The 21117-nt window shown below is 39.8% G+C and overlaps 1 protein-coding gene across 21 annotated transcripts in view; it reads right to left on the bottom strand.

The window, feature by feature from the left end:
- Positions 1-21117, bottom strand: part of EPB41L2 (erythrocyte membrane protein band 4.1 like 2) — a 213622-nt gene that overhangs the window by 155310 nt on the left and 37195 nt on the right. For 4 of the 21 annotated variants that reach the window (XM_082406350.1, XM_082406352.1, XM_082406356.1 and 1 more), the window contains one exon: positions 310-423. The exons of 15 other annotated variants lie outside the window; for them this stretch is intronic. The gene's annotated coding sequence lies outside the window, so the exon portion shown is untranslated. Of the gene's footprint in view, positions 1-309; positions 424-10380; positions 10467-21117 lie in introns of those variants that run through there. 2 more of the 21 variants (XM_082406358.1, XM_082406341.1) reach the window with 2 other exon arrangements.

Genomic DNA, 21117 nt, shown 5'->3' with positions numbered 1-21117 from the left:
GAACACTTAAATATATTGTGTAACAGTCACAAAGAACTTTTAGGATATGCCTATAAACACAATATAAGCTTATCTTCCAGAAAAGCCGGCCAACCCAAATACCAGAATCTGGACCGTATCTCAACCAGCTCTGCGGCTGGTGCCTCACTGGTAGTCATCCTCTACTTACCTTTGCTGCATAACAGGGCCCTGTGAGATAGAATTCAGGGATATTCATTCCGTCTTAGGAGAATGACACTGTAAATAACTTAAATACCACTACCTCTCATGAGGTCAAAACAGAGCATCTAAAGAAAAACACCGACTCACATTTACCAGGGATGGATTCACTGGGTAATCACTCGAGCTCCTCGGAACTCACACGTGCAGCCCAGCTCTGCGATCACTGCTACCACCTTGCTCGTTGGCACGATCCAAGGACGCCTGGATTAAGATAAACGCCTTAAGTAGCAGTGCTGACACAATTCAGTTCCTAACGCTTATGTCAGAAGCGCCCCAGCCCCAGGTCAGGAAATAATACGACTGATACTAGAACCCAACGGTAGACATGAATATCTTTAGGAGGTAGTGTTCCTTTTCCAGTCGTAAAATTAATTCCCAAATTATTTTACTCTTTTCACTGAACCAAACAGAAACAGGTGGAAAATAATTCCAAACAGCCTGGAAAGTACGCAGAGCCATTATTACTTCAATATAATGAATTTAAAAAGACTTCGCAAGAGAAATAAGATCACACTCTAGCAACACGAGACTTCTTTAAGGGAAAAGAACACACTTGTGCAGGCACACACATCACACAAGTGTACTTGGTCCCTGAGTGATGTGGGTGCTGCCCTGTGCTGCTAGCTCCTAGAATTGGTCTCCTTTTGCATCACATGTTCTATGTCCTAACACTTCTCCACAGCGAGCAAGTTGGGAGATGGGGAGGCCTCCACACCTATTCTAAGGCAAGCAGCTTAGAGACAGGAAAAAAAGGAGTTGATCAAAAAGGAGATTCTTTATACTACACTGAACAAACTTTTTGGAATAAATTAAGCACAGCATCATAAGAAACGCAGAGCACTGCCAGAAAAAAAGAAATAAACAGAATTTTCTTAATTCTGTTTCTTCCTACTTTAGTCACTCAGGCTATTTCCATTATATTCCTCCAATACTTAAGCTGTCATCTCTAGTGGAATTTCCCCACCCACCCCAATCATTTGAAAAACTTCTGGAAAAAAACCAAAAGTATAATCAACTTTGCCAAATGACATTCAGATTTTGTCCCCACCCTAATTTTTGGCTATTCATCCCTATTTCTCGATCTCTTTCCATTCTTACTCCCTTTCCTTCTTCCCCCAACTACAAATATATCCCAGCAATTACTCCTTACTTCCCCACTCCCTACTCCTGAGATTTTCAACACTAAGTTTCTTCATTCCCCTCATCCCACCTTCAATTCTTCTCTCAATACAGAAAGTCAAGAAATGTACAAAATCATAAGTCTTCAAGATGCAGAATTTAATATACTGAAGACTTCTTGTAGAGGAATTTTTCCAAGAAAAACAAAAACAGGATTCTCCATCACCTACTCTTCAGACAGCCCTCCAGGAGCCCTCCCGTCAGCTGTTTTATATGGTTTCTTCTAGATTAACTAAGGTCAAACAGAGGTGACGGTGAGTCTGAGGCTGTGTGTGCCAGTATATTGCCTGAATCCATAACAACTGCCTCAAAAAGGACATCTAAATACCCACTGACCAAAGCAATGTGCAAATCATGCTAGACTTGCTTTTTCCGCAGAGATATTCCTGAAATCCGCGTTACCAGCAGGACTATCAACTCACAGAGAGGAGAGAGGAGGCCGTGTTCCCTAATTTGCCTTAAATGTGTTCAGAACTCTTTTAACAAGTTATAGTAATAATAGGGTGAGCCTACAAGGTGCTCTGCTAGTACTATAGAGATGAGACAAAGCGGAGGGGAGAGAGGCAGAAGGAAAGAAGGAAAATGACAAGACAGCATCCTTGTCCTTGAGGAGCTGAGACTCCAGACTGCTCATACACACAACCCCGTGGAAAGTTAACATTCATAATGTGCCCACATTTCAAGATAACAGTAGAAGAAATGCCGTTAAGACTTGTGTGAGCAATTGCCAAAGGAATTATACAGCTAAGAACTCCTACAGGAATTCAGCAAAATAAGGCAAATATAATTCCAGAGCAGAAGAAATTTGGCATAGGAGATGATAACTAACAGTTTGGCAAAACCACTAAAAAGTTTGAAGACATTTATTGTTTTAACATGGCAGAAAAGAAACACTTCAAAGACACTTACGCTTAGTGTAAAACATACATTTTTAAACTTCACTCCTTTCAGGTTCACATCAAATAATCCTAAAATAGCAGCAATCCAGCCATCTCATAATGGTTTCTAAACTTCTCCAAATCACTTGGGGCAAATTAATTTAACTACACAGGTGTGTTTCGGTAGTCTCAATGTTTCACTTTTTTTCAGACTCACAGTTATATGAGATGGATTATAAATTCTCTGGGGCAATGCTTTCTAATTTACCCTAAAGGATAATACTTCACAAATTTTCACCAGTAAAATAGGCAGAATGGGATAGTTAAAAGTATACTGGACTAGGTGGAACCAGTTCTAATTCCAGCTCTGAAAGTCATGGGAATTAAGAGCAAGTCATTTAACTTCATTTTACTAAATTTTCTCATCTATAAAATAAAGACAGGGAGGATTCATTACCTCTTAAAGTACCTCATAGTTCTAAAGTTCTACATGCTAAAAAAACTACTTGGCATGGCAAAACCAAACATATAGTATGAGCCCTACTTTGTGAAATGTATACAAATACGCATTTACTGAAGTATTTAAACCACTGAACGTACGGTTATAAATAATAAAAACAACATAATATTAAGTGATTATGTCTGAAAGTGGGAATGAGGCTGGCTTTTATTATTTGCTTCTCTGTATTCCAAGTTTTATTCAACAAACACATACATTTATCATGAAAAAGATTCAACCCCTTGAATCCAAGCGTGACATTTGGAATCAGAGCTCTTCAGCCTCTATGAAATACACTGGAAATCAGAGTTCTCTTGGAAACATTACAGGCCCATCTTGGATTAGGAGGAAAGTAGAGGCGGAAAGCCCCTCAATTTTGTTTTTCCACAACTACTTTTCTCATCTAGTCTGAATCCCCTCCTCTGTCCCCACCCTTCCGCATAAAAATCTCTTGGGAGTGACTGAACGCAAGTAACCTAAAACTGGAATTTCTGGAAGTGCGTGGTTTTCCAAAAGCACTGTATTTTCATCTCCCTACTTCCACACACACACCCAGAACTGGATTTCATACTTATTTTGCAACAAAACCTCATAGCAGTACTTAAACATCCTTTAAAAAAAAAAAAAAAAAGGCATGGGCAGGCTATATTAGAAAAAAAAAAGAATGATTTGGCACCTGTGGAGGTGATGTCATTACCAGCCATGGCTCTGAACTGCCTCTGGAATGCAGCTTAGGCCACCCAATGCTAGTTAACATAAAAACACAGTCTTTCCTGGCCCAAGAAACCTCACAGTCACACTTGACTGTACTCTGCTTAGGAATCCAGCATTTACAACTCTTCAGCTTTAAACATTTCGTAGAGCACAGCAGATACCGTCAGCACCATCCTTGAAGGTTAAACTTTAGCAGCTCTAAACCGTTATTTAACAACCAGCAGGCCTGAGAAGGACTAATTCTGCACGCCTGTCTATAGGCAATCCCTGACTCATGATAGGCCAGGTTTTGAGTCACTGCCTTGGTGGTGGTGGGGGGGGGGGGGGGGGGAACATACATGCACCCCAACCCAAGAGGAAGTGAGGACTTGGTTGGGGACGGAGTGAGCACAGTGGGGGAATGAGATGAGGATGACAAAAGTGAAGCTGGAGATGAGAGCCTCAATCCTTATTCTGTAAAATGAAGCTAAGAAAATCTAATTCCTGGCTATCTGTACAGATAAGATAAAATAATATAGAATGACGGTTTCTGACATAAAGTAAACTCTAAGTAAATGTTAGCTATTATTATTTCCCCCCCCCCCGCAGAAACAGTCATTAAAGGGAATACTAACTCCCCAGGCCTGCTTAAGAAGGTCCAATTAATCTATAACACACCTGAAAGTACGTGAAAACTTAACTGCAAATTTTAACACTTCTAAGGAAAACACACATAAGCAGTTTCACCTGAAACACATTTGCTCCCCAGAAGAATGAGTGGGCGATGACCCTTTCTGCCATCCTTCATTCATACTAGACAGCCCGACGAAGAACCCTGATCCCACCACTGCTCCAGCCAGGGGCCCACCCAGAGATGGGGCACCCGACCAGGGGTCAGCATGGCAACTCTTGGAAACTGTGGATAAAGATCCACGGGAAACTGGGCCTCCACCCAAACCACCGAACTCCCCACTCCACCGTGCCCTGATCCCTTTTTTAAGAGCCACGGAACTGGGGCCACCTGCTTCCCACTGCCAACACCTGACCAACATGGTCCAGTATGAAGGGAAACGAAACGCTCCACCTCCCGAGTTCAGTCTAGAAAGCCACACAAGGCCTTACAATTTACTGTCAAGATTTTACTACTCAAAGCAATGGGAGATGGACCAGGAACATCCAGATGTGTTTGTCTGTTTCACATTTCTAAATGGAAAGCCAAGATCATACTGGGATGCTAATGCTAATTTATTTTTAAAAAATCATCAAGACAGCAGAAGGAGAAAGAAGCCAGAACTTATATCTCACAATTCCCACGACTGTCTACTTGATCTTTTACTGAGTTTTGTCCCCTCACAACCATCTAAAAATTAATTTTCAATTTTATACAGCTGATTACGTGTTATGTGGTCACCATAACTCTAAGTTGCAGAAAGCTCTCTCCCTATGACCCAGAGCACATCAAAAGCCCCCTCTCCTCACCCCCCAGCTTTTACAGAATTACAGGATCTTGGCGATGACCCACACGCTGACTTTTTTCCAATCTATTTCCCTCAGTCTGACAGAGAAGCTCCACAGACCCAGTGTGGAGCCAGAAGGTCAACCAATACCTGGGCCATACTTTCCTCTACCACCCGATCACGTGTAGTCTCTACTAGGGGAGAGGGGGGCTGAATCCCAAACCTAGAATGCATTCCAAACTGAAATTGTTTTTATTACCCATACTCCTACCTACTCCTTTCTCTAAGGCACAGAGCAGAGGGTGTGTGTGTGTGTGTGTGTGTGTGTATGTGTGTGTGCGTGTTGGTTCCTACTTTAAAAGCGAACCCCATGATCCTGCCCTCCGCACCCTCTCAGTTACCCATTCCCACGGTTCCCAAACACTAGCTTTCAATTTTTTTCTGTGACCCAGAGTAAAACATTTACATCCCAAACCAGTTCACAAATACACAGTAAACACATGCAATTTTAATGGAAACACGGTTTTCAAATGGTCGCTCTGATCAGGCCTAAAGCCTAAGCCTAGGCAGTCTGTGCCAAATCCAGCCCCAGCCCCTCTCCGCAGTGAGCCTTCTCCCTGCCAGCGGGCTGCCTCAGCGGAAAAAGGGGCACCTCTTTCCTCCCACTCCCCTTTCTCTTTCCTCTCCCACGGGGAAGATTCATGCAGTGGCAGAGCTCCACTCCAGCCAGGGAGGTGGATCCAAGGTACGATAAGTGCTGATGGAAAACTTTTCCCAAAGGGGAAGCCTTCTTTTTTCAATTCAGGTAAAATCCTGTAGAGGCTAGATAAGGCCCCAACTCTCATGTTGTTTATTCATTTTCTAAATGCCAGTCATGACCTTCTAAAATGATCTCTTGGAAAATCCTGCCCTAGAGCTATATATGATCCTACCGTTATCTCATTTTCGTTCGTCCCAACCTCTGATCCCCTTCCGTCCTGCTTCTTGAACCACCACCCCCAACTACTTTGACCCTGAGCAGCCGGTGCCTCCACTACCTTCCCGCTGCCCTATCTTCACTACCCTCCTTCAGCAGCTTGGATTCCACGGGCCACCACTAGACCCTCAGCTCCCAGCCCCGCTGTCCTCCAGCACATCTGTGTGCTCTGTGGCTCCACCTAACTCCAGCCTTACTTCAGCCTTGCACCCATGACGCCACACAAAAAACATGTGATGATGATAACTTTTCTCCATTCAAATTCACGGCCTCGAACTTTAACAGGACTCCTAGAGACCTCCAGATATATCCTACGACAGTTCCCTAGTCAACCCACACCGCCACTCTCTTGGACATAGATTTCACACTTGTACATAGAGCAAAAAAAATGACAGACAAAAAATATTTGACACTGGATATTGGATCTTCCTATGATCTCAGCCACAATCTAACCACAGCTGTCCTCCAATAAGGAAAACCAGAGTGTTCAACAAAGTCAATGTTACAAGTAAAGAAACAAAAAAGTTACTAGCCATTCTTTTTCTTAAAAAATCTGCCCAGTACAAGGCTGACTTCCAATATTAACAAGTTTAAGGGCATTTAACCATTAAAGAAGAAAAGAAAAAGTCTCGGTTTTCTCTTATTTTACAAAAATGTTTGGTAATATTCTCTCCTCAATTCTCTCACCAAAGTAGTCCATGTGCAACTCTGCCCTGCCTCTCTAATCACTGTCAGGCATAACAGTTCATTGTCCAAATATAATTTGTTCAGCCATGCAAACACCTGCGCAATCAGGCATATTCAATTTGCAAGGGACAAGTCCAACGGCGTGGCCACAGTGACAAGCACTGGTGCCTGGCTAGTGGGCCTTTCGCTGAAAGAAACAGCTTTTCCCATAATTATCTCTATTTTGAATCAAATTGTCTAATAAATGTTTTTATGTAATTCAACAGAAAAACAAAACAGGTGGATTACAGAGTTGCTATTTATTCTAACCCAGGCCACTAACAGTGGCACTCAGGCACATAATAAACCCCAGAGTAAAATAAAGCTATGTCTCTTGAAATTCAAGGGCCAGGAGAAGTGAAAGCTAAGGAAGCAAATTTGCCCAAGAAGGCAATAAAAGGTCAAGACCAGAACTCAATGTTCTGTAAGAGAGCTGCCACAGGGAAATCACTGCAGGGTTTCAAGGGTTATTTCTATCAATTTAAAACTCAGTTCTTGCGACTTCCCTGGTGGCACAGTGGTGGTTAAGAATCTGCCTGCCAATGCAGGGGACACAGGTTCAATCCCTGCTCCGGGAAGATTCCACATGCCACGGAGCAACTAAGCCCGTGCACCACAACTACTGAGCCTGCGCTCTAGAGCCCACGAGCCACAACTACTGAACCCGTGTGCCACAACTACTGAAACCCACACACCTAGAGCCCGTGATCCACGACAAGAGAAGCCACTGCAATGAGAAGCCCGCACACCGTAACGAAGAGTAGCCCCTGCTCACCGCAACTAGAGAAAACCCACACACAGCAACGAAGACCCAACGCAGCCAATATCTATCTATCTATCTATCTATCTATCTATCTATCTATCTATCTATCTATCTATCTATCTCAGTTCTTCCTGGAGGGGAACAGTACACGACCTGACTACTCAGTTGAGAAATCTACACTGAAATCACATATGCCAGCAAATAGGCAGATTTGAGAACATGCAAAGGCTATATGCCCTTCAGAGCAAGAGGGCAATTTAGCTTAGAGGAACCTCAGGTAAAAGACATGAACACCACTTAGACCTGCAGATATGGCCAAGGCCACAGGCTAGCCTTCCCGCCTCAGTCACCCAGACTGCTAACGTTTTTTAAAAAATAAAAAATGTGCACAGCACAAACAACACCAATAAGGTCATGCTAACATAACAATTCCTACCCTTCACTTACTTAGGCTCCTTTCCCGGCACCCTGAGTTTCCAAAGCTCTACGAACTGTCTTCTGTTACTGAGTTTTAAGATTTCTAAGGTGTTTCTTCGTCCTCTTCCTCCTCCTCCTCCTCCTCCTCCACTCATCCACTCCATGTGTAGGGAATGGCCACTGTATACCGAGCACTGTGCTAGGACACGTAACCTAGTAAGGGCCGCAGGAGAGGAAGCCAATGATTACAACTCACTCTGAGAAATACCTACTTCAAGCAACCTGCAAAAAAGCAGACGAGCAGAGAATGATGGTAAAATCCGTCTCTGAAGGATGAAGATGCAAAGAAAGTAGGTACAGCATCCCAAGTACTCGCAAAGACATCAAGATACCGGTACAGGTTGCTCCTTGCAACTTGTTACATTTAATCAAAATCACAAAGGTTAGGCCCAAGAATTCACAAGACAATAAAAAGCAAAAGTCAGTCAATTTCCCTACCAATATGGCAGCTCTGTGATAGCTATTGGACCTAGAGATTTCTTCTTTTTCAGATTATCTGAAAATTTCATTCATCCATTCTATTTGTTTTCAGTTTACAAAAGCTAATCAACAGATGGCACTGTAGATATGTGTGGGCCTATGAGTGGGCCTATGAAGATCACTCACAATTGTATCCTCTGAACTCAATATAACAGTGAGAGGCACACTACGACCTTCATCCCAGTCAAAACTTTGGTGGGTATTCCTTCCATTCTTTTGCTTTTCTCCCACCCCAAGCTAAGGTATTTCATGTACCATTCTTAATAGGTAGTCAACTAATCCTGGCTAAGAAAATGGCAGATAATAGTTGAAGGTGTGATCTCGTCTAGGTCAGGATAGGGGATGAAGGTAAGGAGCAGCTAGAAGACAGAATCCAGTGCAAGGTCAACTTGTGTCATTTGGCTTAGGGCTAGGTGAGCAGACAGATGGATAGCCTCTTCCGCCACCTCCAGAATAGAGAATAAAAACTTGCCAAATTAACAGAGTTGTTTTTGTATTTAAAAAAAAAAATCTCACAGGACTTCCCTGGTGGCACAGTGGTTAAGAATCCGCCTGCCAATCCAGGGGACACGGGTTCGAGCCCTGGTCCGGGAAGATCCCACATGCCACGGAGCAACTAAGCCCATGTGCCACAACTACTGAGCTGCGCTCTAGACCCCCCCCGAGCCACAACTACTGAAACCCGTGCTCTGCAACAAGAGAAGCTACCGCAATGAGAAGCCTGCACACAGCAACAAAGACCCAACACAGCCAAAAATAAATAAATAAGTTAATTTAAAAAGAAAAACTCACAAAAACAGAAACAGTTTCTAATAAGATTTGGTCTGTGCCCTATGTTAGCTAGGTCAGGGTATTTCAACCTCTGCACTCTTGACATTTTGGCCAGATAATTCTTTGTTGTCTGAAGAGCTGTCCTGTGCATTGTAGGATGTTTAGCGGCATTCCTGGCCTCTACACAGAAATGCTAGTAGCGCATCCTCAAGTCATGGCAATCAAAAATGTCTCCAGACATTGCCAAATGTTCCCTACAAGACAAAAATCACCTACCCAGCCCCATCCCGGTTGAGAATCACTGTGCTAGATTATGAGCACCAGCCCATTTACTAAATAAAGAAGACACTGATGTTGATGAACAGGGCAAAATATTAAGAAAAGGGTGATGCCTTAATCAGCTATTGTCTGTAGTTTAATGAAAAGCTAATAGATATCCCCAACAGAAGAGGGAGGTCAAAATTAAGACCAAAAAAGTAAAGTCTGGAGCATTTAGGCAACAATAAGTATACAGATGCTCAGGTCTGGTGAAAGCTGCAACTGAAAAAGAGCTTAGTGAAAACATTAAAACTAAATCAAACCAAGTCTATCTTTATTCCACATATCCAAGCCCATTCTACCAAAAAAAAAAATCTTTAACAGATTTTAATTCTACAAAATGAGTATCTGAAATAGTAATTATTCTGATATAATTAGTAATGCACAGACCAGACTCCAAATCCTGGCAGGTTCCAACCATTTTCTAGTTACCTGACACCCTAAGCTTTTTCCCTCTCCAGAGGAGTAAATGACATAGCCAATGTAAGGACATGAGCATGGTGCCCGGCACACTGTCAGTACCATTAAGTGGTAATTACCAGTAGTTTCACATATGTATTTTATAAACATACTTCTAATACAAAATGGAACACGCCACCCAAGTGAACTAAGAAAACACACGCCTAATAAGTTAACTGAAAAAATCCGTTCCTGTAAAAACACACGCCTTAGATGCCAAGATTTACCTGCACTTTTTAAGGCAGGAGAAAAACAGATTACCCTCCAAGCCCATGGTTACAGTAAAAGCAAAGTATAAATGCTGCCCTTTTTTAAGTACCACACTATGCACCACTTGGGCTACCTCCAAATATATTTCCCCAGGTTTTTATCCAAGTCAACCAAAACACCATTTTAAGCAGCTGAGTTTTAAAATTCACTATATAAAATTTCTATAAAGCCCGACAATCAAGTAGGAAAGAAGAGCATTTTCTCACACATACCCAGAACCAGTTTGCAGTTGCTGTTTTTGCCTCACAGAAGTTGTTTTCCAGCCGCAAGCTACTACAAATTGTTCAGACCTTTTGGCAGCAACACAGGAAACTGCCCTTTTCACCCGTTCTCCCACAAAAATGTAGTCAATTTCTAGGCAGGCCCATCTCTCAAGGCTACTTGCTTTACGGAGCCAAATACACACCATTTTTCATTTAGCAATGTGAAAGGGTCCCAAATATTTTGCATTTTTGTGAAGAAAGCTGAAAGTCACCAGAAGAACTGTGGGCAAAGCTCTGTATTAAGTCAGCTCATAAACTGCTAACGCCACACTTTACACCGGCATTTGAAATTTACAGGGCATTTGGCACCACAGCTGTTTCTGTTTTATCCAAATCATCCCGGATGCAATAGGCAACATGTGAAGCCATTTCCTGAGCTTAATTGTCCTTGGCTTCTCACTATTCTCAATTTGTCATGTTTCAAATAAGTAGTCAAAGTAGGTACATCTGCCTTTTGATTAAAAAACAAAAACAAAAACCTCATATCTTCTCTTTGAATCTAGGGTTTTTCTACAATCTTAAGGATCACATAAAGCCACAAAGATGAAGTTTGTCTCAGCTTAACATTCAGGCATACAAAATCAATCTATATTTTTCTCCTTCCATTATTTCAGCGGAGGTGAGGGCAGGAGGTGGTAAATTACTCAACAGCTGTAACATATTTAACTTCTAAAAATAAAGGCAAAATTGCCTTTTGAACGCAAAATAAAAGAAGAACCTTTGAAAACCAGAAATTCCTTTGTATCCCTTTTGGCTTAAAATTTCACAGATCATTTATAAATAAACAAATCCAAAATAAACAAACAAACAAACTGACCCAAATGGCAAAAAGGCATCTGCAGTTACTCACAAAATAAAGCTGGACACTACTCTGCCCTGGGAGAGTCAAATGCCAAAATGCAATCTGGTAAACCGAGCTCATAATTCACAAACTGAAAAAGAAAATCAGCCCAGTATTTTCCAGGGAACGTTTCCTGTCTCCCCAGAATGACTTGCAACCTCAAACAAGTTCCAATCATGACGCAAAGGTAACTTCTCCAAAAGGGTACAATGTCAGAAACTGCCCAGAAACCACACAGACAAAAATGATAAGCAAAGGAAACTCGATTCAATTACACACACCCATTACTTTGATTTAATAAAAGACAACCATATTTTTCAGAGTCCAATATTAACAGTAATTTAAAATATGTTCAAGTTCAGAACTCCTTTTCAAAGGTACACTAAATTTTTCCAGCAAATAAATCCTACAGACTATACTGGGAAGAAAACTAGAAGGCAAACCAAGGAACCCAAATTGAAAATTCAAAGGCAAAATCTTACATGTCTAGTAGGTAAAGAGACCTGGCTTGCCTGAAGCTAATAAGTACAGGAGGCACACCCTGTAGGTTATCTTTCCAATTTAAATAGATAAATTGCAGGTGTAAAACAAGCACTAATTGAGAACATGCTTTCATTCACTGCTTGCCTTAACCGGTGATAAACCAGACCATCTTTCATCTCCTTCCGCAAAACAGAATATCAAAGAGATTTCGCACTACTGTTTATCAGCTGAACAGCATCTTCAAAGTACATCTAATTGTTAATGTTTCTGAGAAAGTGTCTATTGAAGGAGTAGGAAGAAATGGCCTCCTTGTTAGAGATTTCTTTACCCTGTGGGGTCTGAGGTAGTCAACACCAGCATGAAACAGGGTGTAAGACAATCACCTAAGAAAGAAAAAGAATCATTCCTTGAGTTAACTGTCTACATCTTCACAAGACTTACTTTCAAATAAGTAAACAACAACAGAAGAACAGCCTGCCCCAAGGTTATCCAGAGGCCTGGCATAAGAAGTCAAGTTCACTGTTCAAACACATGGGTTTTCTGGCCCATGTTAGAAAAGTTCAGCCTGGGAACGTTTAATTCAGATTTGAGCTAAACGGGCAATTGAAGAATCTCTTTACTACTGTTACATTTTAAAATTTCTCACACCACTAGAAAACTCATCCTAAAATATAACTGGACTCTTTTAAAAAACAGCAAAAGAGATGAAAAATGTACAATCGGTCACTAATTTCTGTCAGTTCTCATCCTGCTTTCACCTATATTCAATTAGTATTTATTGTGCAGTTACTACATTAAAAAGCACAGCTAACACTGAGAGGGGTAAAGACTGCACAAGACAGAGGTGTATTTACTACCAAATAGGTGATGTCTGCATCTGTATTTACACACAGTAAGTTGAGGGTGTTTTGTGTGTTTTTGTTTTCTTAAGTATCTCTGTGTGGTTTACTTTCTATGTGGCAAGAGCACTGAAGGCCCTTCATGTGTCTAAATAAAAAACTCTACACACATTTGGCTTCAATAAAGCCAGCAGTCTCTTGAAGATAGGTTCCAGCCATGAATTGTCCACATTTATGTGCTGGAAAGGGTGAAAAGGGCAGTTTTCTGTGTTGCTGCCAATGGGCTGAACAATTCGCAGTAGCCTGTGTTAGAGAACAACTTCTTTAAGAAGACCTTCAAGCTGGCTTGCTATACTTGTGCAAAATAACATGCTTTTTCTCCATTTACTCTTATTTTGTTACACCTTTTCCAGTAAAACCCTTCCCTGGCATTTTATAATCATGGTTTTAAATGATCTTGCTAAGGAAAAGAATGTTTGAAAATAATGCTTAACAGGTTAACTGAAAACCAATTTCAGCACACACCTAACATTTGAGCATTAAAAAGTCTTTCTAGTCTTCTCCATCCATAATATTAATACAGTACTAACTTTGTCCAGGTATTCACTTCTGGGAAGTTCTTCCTGAATGCACCTGGCAAACATTTAGTAAGCACTTAATAAGGAAACACACACATACACCACCGGGCTGTTTATGCACTGTGGAGAATACCAAAATGAATGAGAAAAGCTCACAGCCCTTACGAAACTAATCTAGTAATGCAGAGAAAGAGAAAGGGCAGAATTCTGAGGCTGGAGGCGGGGGAGGTGTCAGAGAATCTGTTTATTTTTTGTAAATTTACTGGATGATTCTTGTGCATACTAAGGTTTCAGAACAAAGGTTTAATGTTTAAGAACTAAGATTTAAGGTTTGAGAACTGTATTCACCCCCGCCCCCAAAAGGCAATAAATTAGTAAGTCATTATTCACTTAAAAAAAGAAAAAAAAAAAAGACACCACACTAGATCACTCCAATTAGACAGTCACTATAGCTATATTTAAAATATCACTTCTTATGCTGCATAAATGAAGTACACCTAGACATTAAATTGTGTATTGGAAAAATATAAAACTATGATAAAAAGAACTAAACTAAAACTCAGGTAAGTCCAACTAATGCCACTTAATTTGAATAAGAATTAAAATCCTGACTATTATCTCAGAAATCAATTAGAATAATTAAATGAAAATATACATGAAAATGTTTTGCAAAGTGCTTTAAAAGCTTAGCTTATTATTGGTCAAGGAACAGCTCTATTTATAATATCCGCAGTAAAGAAGACCCTGTCAGGAATAAAACAGGCAATGAACTAACACTGGTTGGATTTTTAAAAAAATCTATTTTTGGCTCCAGAACCTTTACTGATGAGTAGAAAATATTTGCCCAGGTTTACATCTCTCAGTAGCCAGGTGGTGACATTATTTGACATAGCTTCAATACTGCTTTCATACTTAACATGAATATTATCATCACATTCATAGCCTGCATCTTTAGTTCAAGACTAAGTCTTTCAGATTTATCTGTGCTCATATATGTAACTTCACGTAGTTCATATATTTAAGTCATAACATGTCAATGACCGCTTCTTCCATGTCTCCGTGCAAAGGTACAGGAATCTCTAGGGTACCTACCTAGTGGAATGCGGGCTAGTGTGATATGGTCAATTTTACTTGCTATTGCCAAAATGTTATCCCAGGATGGTTGTCCCAATTTATATTCTGACCAACAGTGAATGATAATAACAATTTCTCTACATGTTTCCCAACATTTGATATTTTTAGACTTATGGTTATGGTTAAGTCTCTGTTTTAACTTGGATTTCCTAGCTATTAGTGCTTACTTACTGGCCATTTGGTTTCCGCTTCTGTGAATTGCCTCCAGTCATCCTCAATTTTTCGATTAGGTTGTCTTTCTTTTTCTTATTAATTTATAGGAATTGTTTGCATAAGCTAGCTTTTAATCTTTGTAGGATACAGGCTAGAACAGACCATTTTTCTCATATTACTACAAGTATGGGAGTAAGTGATTCATGGCTGACATGCCTAGCCAAGAATGTCACCAAGGAACTGGCCTTTTATCCTCCTGCTCTGCCATCTTTAACCAGTACCTTCAGCTTTTTCATTGCAAGACAGCTGCTGCAGCTCTAGACATTATATCCATATTCCAGGCAGAAGAAGGAAAAAAAAGGAAAAAGAAAAACCAGACCCCATATTCAGGAAGCAACGCTTTCTCAGAAATTCTTAGCTTACATCTCATTGCTCACAGCTGATGACTTCTGAAGGGCCTCAAAGAAGACAGCCATTTTTAAGTGGGCATAAAATTAGTAGAGTTAGTAAAGAAAGACGAAAAAGCAAGGTAGGCTACTAATAATGTCTTTCAAACATGCTTTACAAACATATTCGTAGCCCTGTCGTTCCACTGCAGTATATTTTCATGTATGGAAGATTATTTTAATAGAGTAAAATTCCTCAATCTTTTCCTTTATCATTTGTGCTTTCTGCTTCCTACTCCCAAACAATGCTTACATTTTCTTCTAAGAATTTTAAAGATTGGCTTTCCACCTTTAAGCCTATCTATAATGCATCTATAATGAATTTGGGGATACGAAGTAAGGAATGAAATTTCATCATTTTCCTGTATAAACAAATAAGTGGACATACCAGCCCTGTTTCTTTCACCTTTCCGTACTGATTTAGACCACCTCTATAATATAACAAATTTCCTTTCATTAGTTTATATGAAGTTTCTGGCTTATAGCAGGTTCACTGGTCTAATTATCTATCCTTGCCCCAACAGTTTTTTGGTTTGTTTTGTTTTTTTATAAATTTATTTATTTATTTTTGGCTGTGTTGGGTCTTGGTTGCTGCGCATGGGCTTTCTCCAGTTGCAGCGAGCGGGGGCTACTCTTCGTTGCAGTGCGGGGGCCTCTCATTGCAGTGGCCTCTCTCGTTGTGGAGCACGGGCTCTAGGCGTGCGGGCCACAGCAGCTGTGGCACGCGGGCTCAGTAGTTGTGGCTTGCGGGGTCTAGAGTGCAGGCTCAGTAGCTATGGCGCATGGGCCCAGTTGCTCCGCGGCATGTGGGATCCTCCCAGACCAGGGCTGGAACCCATGTCCCCTGCATTGGCAGGCGGACTCTCAACCACTGCGCCACCAGGGAAGTCCCACCCCAACAGTTTTAATAGCTTTGATATGTGTGGTAGGGCAAGTCTTCCCAACTTGTTCTTCAAAATTACTTTGACTATTCTTGAACACCTGCTCATTTCCACATGAATTTTAAGATCAACTGTTCCATAAAAACCCTGCCTGGATTCTGAGTGGACTTTCACTGAAATTATTGATGTATTCAGGGAAAACTGGTATGCTTATAATAACAAGCATTCCCATCTATGGACAATGAACAGCTCTCCATTTACTCAGCAGCCATTGTTTTACATCCTTCAATGTTCCATAATTTATCCATAAAGGTTTTACACATCTTGTTAGATTTGTTCATAGATACTCTGCATTATTAGGAACTAGAAATAAGATCTTGTTTACATAGCATTTTTAAGTTTGGCAATCCATGATTCAACTGAGTTTTGCACACAAATATTATATAAACCATGAAAAATAATGTTGATTCTTCCTTTCCAATACTTATGCTCATTTCTTTCTTATATTGTATTGACAAGTTTCAAGAACCACATAAATGACTAAAAGTAATAATTTTTTACTTTGAACTTACGAATATTATCATACTGTTAAGTATAAAGTTAAATATTATTTTGAAAAATATTATTTAGCATATTAGAAAATTATACTGCATTCCAAATTTAGTTAGTACTTTCATGAATGTTGGCATTTCATAAAATGCCTATCTAGCAAAACAATTATATGTTTCCCTTTCAGTTAGCAATATGATAAAATCTATTAAAGGAATATGAAATGGCATATTATTCCTACATTTTTGAATTCTACTTGGTTATACCAGATTTTTTTTCTTTTTTTTACTGGGTCCTTACGTATATTTATGAGTGACATTAGCCTATAGTTTTCTTTCTTTTTCTTTTTCCCATTATTCTGGTCAGTATTTGTTATCAGAGTTATGTTGGTCTTAATATTTTAAGAACTATGCTTTGATATAGTTCTAGAACAGTAAGGGAGTTTTCTGTTCCATGGTAATATGAGAACACTTCCCTATAGTTAGGCCCAGCAATTCATATTTTTCAATCTTTTCTATGATTATTATTTTCAAGATTTTCTATATCTTCTGGAGGAAAAATTTATATTTTCCTAGGAATATTTCTATTTTGTTGGTTATTTTCTAAATTATTACCAGAAGTATATCTTCAAAATATCTTCTACTAGGTTTAAGAGTGTAAAATTTTTTTCTCATTTCTTTTCCAGCTATAATAGCTAAATGTTTACCCTTTATTGGGCAACTTCCCATCTCTCCCCCACTCACAGAATTAGCTCTTAGGTACCAACTCCATTTTTTTTTCCTCTTCTAATTTTTGTTCTTGTCATTAATTCCCTCTTCCTTATTTATCAGGGCTTATTCTTGGTTCTCTTTCTGTTGTCTTAAATGTAATGCTTAGTTCATTTCAGTTTTTTTTATTCATTTAATATGACAGTAATTTAAAGCTATGAAAGTCTGGTTTCAGCTTTTGTGGCCTAAGTTTTGCTATGTAGTGTTTTCCTTGTTACTGTGTTCTAAATAATCTATAATTCTAGTTTTTATATTCTTCTTGACCCAAAGTGGTTTCCTCTTCCTCTATTGCTTACACGCATTCCAAGATGTTACAAACACTGGAGTTACCCACAGTTGAATAAAACGACAAAAAAAAGACCAGTGAATTGATTTTCCATGCATCTCTCTCCATATTTGGTGAGAGATGCCAATCAACAATTTAGGCTCACTCTCTATATGGCGTCAACTAGCCCATCGCTGATGATTATAATCAAAGTTGCTCAGCTTACTGATAGGATTTCCCATGAGCCCCTCGCCCTTCAGCTCTCACTGTGCTGCTCACACTCTTGAAACAGTTCTTGAGCTCACCTCGACCCCACCCTCTCTCACCCACTTAACGTGGTTTAGTGAAGCTCACCCAGAAGAATACCATTTCACTAGTGAAGCTCACCTGGAGGAATAACATTTCGGCAAGCATCATCTCAAGACTGGAGGACTTCCTATGTTATATGCTGGTGGTTCAAACTATCTGTTAGAAGCTATAGCAAGCAAGAATAAATGAAAAACACGAAAAATCCTACATAGACTCAAAGAACTGCATTCCAATACCCTCCTGAGCAAAACCCTGGTGAAAATCACGAAACTAATACAAGACAAAACAAACAAAAAAATCAGGAAATATGGAAGGTATACACCCAAATACATAGTAACTTCTTTTTTCTAAAAAAAAAAACCAAACCAACCAACCAACCCTAAGGAAAGAGGGAATCCCCTTTAAAAATGGTAATAATAAGAGCATCAGCTAATACTTCCCTAACACTTCCCATGTACCAGGCATTCTGCTGAGAGTTTTTGCATATATTAACTGATCTAATCCTTACTAAGACCCTATGAAATCGGTTCCATTCTTGTTCCCCTTTCATAGATGATGAAATTAAAGCACACAGCTGCTAAGTGACAAACCCAGGCGTTCTAGTTCCGGTAGTGATCCTAATTACTACACTATACACCACATGCTCAATACCAGCTCCCATGGATAACTGTCTATCAGCTCTATAGTCAAACCTTCATAAAGTCTCTCATCAAAGGGAACAATCTCTTAATTGCTTTATTTTAAATAATAAATTACTAACATGCTTGAGTTCAAATCCTGGCTCAACCAATCAGCTGCTATACAAATGATTTACTCTCCTTTCCTCAGTTTCCTCATCTGCAAAATGAATTTTTTTTAACTTTTTTTTTTAATAAATTTATTTTATTTATTTATTTTTGGCTGGGTTGGGTCTTAGTTGCTGTGCGCAGGCTTTCTCTAGTTGCAGCGAGCGGGGGCTAGTCTTTGTTGCAGTGCACGGGCTTCTCATTGCAGTGGCTTCTCTCGTTGTGGAGCATGGGGTCTAGGTGCACAGGCTCAGTAGTTGTGGCGCAAGGGCTTAGTTGCTCCGCAGCACGTGGGATCTTCCCAGACCAGGGATCGAACCCGTGTCCCCTGCATTGGCAGGCGGATTCTCAACCACTGCGCCACCAGGGAAGCCCTGCAAAATGAATATTGATAGCACCTATCTCATAAATTGAGTGTGGGCTTTAAATGAATTAAAACATTCTAGTTATACTACAGAACCTGGTACATGGCAAGCAATCTGTGTCAGAACCATTATAAGAATAGTGTAATCACCATTAATCCATTGTTCCTAGGTGGTATTTCCTTCCAATTATAAAAAGTCATCATATGTAAGCCTTTTAAAAATCTTTTAAAAATCAAATTCTATAAGACATTGTGGATATTACATATATTAAGTAATCAAATATGTCTCTGGATATAAAATTCTTGTGATATCATCATATCAGATTCAACTCTAGAGCATGATTTCCATGAAAATAGGAATTTGTGTCTGTTTTGTAAATCATTCTATTTCCATCACAACACTGCTTGGCACCAATACGTGTTTGTCGAATAAATGAGTAAAAAAGTGCTTAATCTCAAGCAATTTAGAAGAAAATAAAGATGTTACATCCTGGAAAACTATGTTAGATAAAAACTTTTCCACAAAAAGTTTCATGAAATGAAAGAATGGCAAAAGCAATCCTTCCATATTGATGAATGATATACTGCTATCTTAATATATATGTAATTACTAAGTAGTAAATCAAACGCTTAAAAGATTTTATTATTTCATCTACCCTAAAAGTTTATACACCCACGATGACCTAAAAATCATCTGAAGGATACAGCTTTTCTATGTATTTCTTTTCCTGCTGTCCTTCATCTTCCCTCCAAAATTCCATCTAATCCTCAGGGAGCCAAAGATTTCAGTGGATACAAATACAAACTTCCCTTTCTTGAAAAGAACTCTATGTCCACAGGATTATTTAACTTTCTTTTCATATCAAATAAATAAACCTTTTTAAAAACAAAATATTAGAGAAATCTTCCAGCTTACAAGTGGCAGGCAGCCATTATTATTTCACTCACTCAGGATCTATTTATTGAACACTCCCTATGACTCAGGCACTGGGCTAAGCTCTAAGAAAGGAAGAAGGTACGACACAATCCATGTTCTCCAAGCACTCCCCGTCACTGACGGAGACGGGCATAAAGGCATAATTACAAAGCAATATGAAAGGTCTACAACGGGCAGGATCATAGAGGAAGGAGAAGCCATCTGCCGCGGGGGCGAGGGCAGTGCAAGAAAACTTCACTAGGATGAGCACCCTTTTAACTGAACTTTGAAGGTCAGTAGAAGTTTAACAGGTGATGACAAGGGAAAATAGGCAGAGGGAGTAACAGATACAAAACCCCAAGTCATGGAACAACATGGCATGTCCATGTGGAGAACGAGTAATTTGTATTTTGGTATCACTACAACATAGGGCTTACGGTTGAGATTTTTGGGAAATGAGGGAGCAGAGCTGCCGGGAAGGAGGGGTACTCACCAAAAAGGGTCTTATATCCAGGCTGAGGAAGAGGCTAAGGCACTATTAAGTCTCCCCTGCTCAAGAGGTTCCCATTTCTGTCCTAGAATCACATGTGACAGATGGCGAATAAGCAGGACCACTAGCCAAAGCATTCATGTCAACTATGAGCACACGACAAATTATTTATGCTTTAACAATCAAGTTCCCAGACTAGACTGAGAGGTCTCTGACGTCTTATTACAGTTTATATCCCAAACATCTACTGCTGCAATTCCTTTACTTAACAGATGTCAAGAGCCTGCAATGCACTAGAAATTCTAATTAGCACGGGATACTCATGGATCTTATACTATACCCTATATATACCCTATATACCCTAATTATACCCTCATCCCAACTAATCGCAGGACCTCTCTGAGGAAGTGATATTTCAGGTGATACCAGAGAATGAGAAAAGGTCAGCCTACAGGATTTTCAATTCCTATCCTCTACTTACATCCTCAGCTAACGTTTAACAACAAATAACCTCCTCCTTAATACACTTCTACTTGTATTCAAAGTCATCCTTCTCTGAATTCTCTGGTTTCTTGGTCCACTTCCTCTATATTCCTCATTCTCTGAGTATCATTCCAGAACTCAGTACAGCTCATTTCCTTCTCCACTGGAGGCCTCATTCTACTCTGCTTATTTCAAGTTTGTTTTGTTTTGTTTTTAAAGCCATTTGCTTTTTTGACTGCTTTCAGATAAATTACCTAATTGAGAGGCAATACAATGTAGTGGTTAAGAGTGTAAGCTCAGTAGTCAAACACAGCTACAAGTCCCAAATCTACCCTTGGTAAATATGTGATCGTGGTTGCCTCTCTATGCCTGTTTCCCCTCCCATATAAGAGGGATAAGTATA

This window comes from Balaenoptera borealis (assembly GCF_965194805.1).
Source record: "Balaenoptera borealis genome assembly, chromosome: 9".
Classification (NCBI taxonomy): Eukaryota; Metazoa; Chordata; class Mammalia; order Artiodactyla; family Balaenopteridae; genus Balaenoptera; species Balaenoptera borealis.
The sequence above is the reverse complement of the archived record's forward strand: the minus strand, read 5'-3'. Positions and strand labels throughout refer to the sequence as shown.